This window comes from Schistocerca serialis, unplaced genomic scaffold (genome assembly GCF_023864345.2).
Source record: "Schistocerca serialis cubense isolate TAMUIC-IGC-003099 unplaced genomic scaffold, iqSchSeri2.2 HiC_scaffold_1242, whole genome shotgun sequence".
NCBI classification, from domain to species: Eukaryota; Metazoa; Arthropoda; class Insecta; order Orthoptera; family Acrididae; genus Schistocerca; species Schistocerca serialis.
Genome location: NW_026047450.1, coordinates 47,501 through 50,000, shown reverse-complemented (window position 1 = coordinate 50,000; position 2,500 = coordinate 47,501).

The following is a 2,500-nucleotide window of genomic DNA, read 5'->3' as shown; positions in this document are numbered from 1 at the left end:
AGCTGAGCAGCCGGCCGCCCGGGAGTGTGTCCCGGGGGCCCGCGCGAACACGCAAGCGTCCGCTCAATTATTCTGCAAACAGGAGGAGGCTGAGCTCCCCTGCACAACACACCTCGAAACCCTCTCAGGTCCCGGCGGCGCGCAGCGCCGTCCTAAGTACTTGGTCGGGTTCGAGAGAGGCGCAATCGCCCGGAGTTAGGCGAGTAGACGCTTTAGGTGCGACCACCCGTGCTCCCAACTGAGCTTGCCGCTGCCGACAGAGGCCCGGGAGCGTGCTGTCGTGGCATTGCCGGCGGGAGACAACACGCGCCACCTACGGTGACCGGCAGCTCCAACGCCAGCGCCACAGAAGGACAAAAGCCCCACTTGGGTGCCGAAGCGAACTCTCCCAGCACAGCGCACGCGCCAACACGTCCGCACAGCTGCGATACAAACCACCTGCGAGAACCGCTGGGGCGACCGAGCAGCAGACGGCGTCGCGGCGCCGAGCGCCGAGCGGCGGCGCATCCTCAGCGCACACAGTCCTCAATCGGACCAGCACACTGCAGATGGCCACCGCGCTTCGCACCGGGCCCGCGAGGACCTACTTTGGCCGCAAGGCGCCGCGAGCAGGGGGCGCCGGCGCGCAGCTGCGCCGCCTGCCGCGTCCGTCGGCCGGCGCGCCTGCCACTGGCCGCCCCCACCAGCCGGCTGTAGCGCGTGCGCCCACGCACCGCGCTGCCAGCACGCCGGGCGGCCCCCCCTCACCGGCCGGGGACGGTCCCACCCAGCCACCGCCGCGTATCGCCTCACACCCAGATCCCCTTTCACGTTCGTGGGCATGGTGGGTCCCCTTTCACGTTCGTGGGCATGGTGGGTATCCCTGAAACAACCGGTTAATAGCTCGACCGATCGTCGCCAACACTGATTCACCTCTAGCGAGAACAACCGCACCACAACGGGTTACCTGTTGTTCATTTGCGTAACGTCACCAGCAAACGTAGACGTCCATCGCCATTTGCAACGAGTATTGCATGCCTGTGTCAGGTGTCACAACACACTACGTCTGCCCACATAGACGCAACAACATGTGCACGCCTCGAGAACACGTGGAAGGTAGCCCCCGTACGTATGCGGTGTCCATTGCGCGAACGACTGTCAGCCGGCCTCTGCAGGATGTCGCAGATGTGGAACGCGGTGCAACATGCTATCACGGTGTGTGAGAAGAGACGACTACGTCCGAATACACGCTCCACCACATCAACAGACTGCTCATGCTGATCGCCATCCAGGGCGTCCGTTCCTCCCACACGTCTGAATGGCGTACCACACTGCAATCCAGCTCTTATAGGGAGACGACACGTAGCTGCGTGCACAATATTTGGACTGTATGGTCTGCCGTTGCTAGGCGCAGTCGTCGTACGGTCACACATGTGCCACGATGTATCATTCAGTACATACGGACCAATGTGCAGTACAGTTTGTGGGTTTTGCGTACATCGGCGGACAGGTGACAGGCCGTACCACAACGTAGGCTGAGTACGTCGGCATGCGAAGGGCATTGAACATGCAAACTTCTCAACGACCAGCTTGCGAAGGCAGGGGGGAAGGGGGGGGGGGCATGTACGTCCTGCTGCTATCCACATTAGAGTGTATAGCAGGAGCATGTGGAAAGTCAGCAACACCTGCAAGGTGTTTAACATGACGCGATACACAGGGGACCGGGCAGTGCGAATAGCGAACTATATTGCGAGGGTTGCGGTTAGGCAACACTACACTAATTTAACGAGTTGCATAACAATTACAGAGCAGGTTCAGCGACAACGTGCGTCAGGTTAAGGCGCAATATAGGTTATGTTGAGGCGCAATATAGGTTAGGTTGAGGCGCAATATAGGTTAGGTTAAGGCACAACATGGGTTACGTTAAAGCGCAAATTAGGTTATGTTAAGGCACAACATGGGTTACGTTAAGGCACAACATGGGTTACGTTAAGGCACAACATGGGTTACGTTAAGGCACAACATGGGTTACGTTAAGGCACAAATTAGGTTACGTTAAGGCACAAATTAGGTTACGTTAAGGCACAAATTAGGTTACGTTAAGGCACAAATTAGGTTACGTTAAGGCACAAATTAGGTTACGTTAAGGCACAACATGGGTTACGTTAAGGCACAACATGGGTTACGTTAAGGCACAACATGGGTTACGTTAAGGCACAACATGGGTTACGTTAAGGCACAACATGGGTTACGTTAAGGCACAAATTGGGTTACGTTAAGGCACAAATTGGGTTACGTTAAGGCACAAATTGGGTTACGTTAAGGCACAAATTGGGTTACGTTAAGGCACAAATTGGGTTACGTTAAGGCACAAATTGGGTTACGTTAAGGCACAAATTGGGTTACGTTAAGGCACAAATTGGGTTACGTTAAGGCACAACATGGGTTACGTTAAGGCACAAATTGGGTTACGTTAAGGCACAACATGGGTTACGTTAAGGTACAACATGGGTTAGGTTAA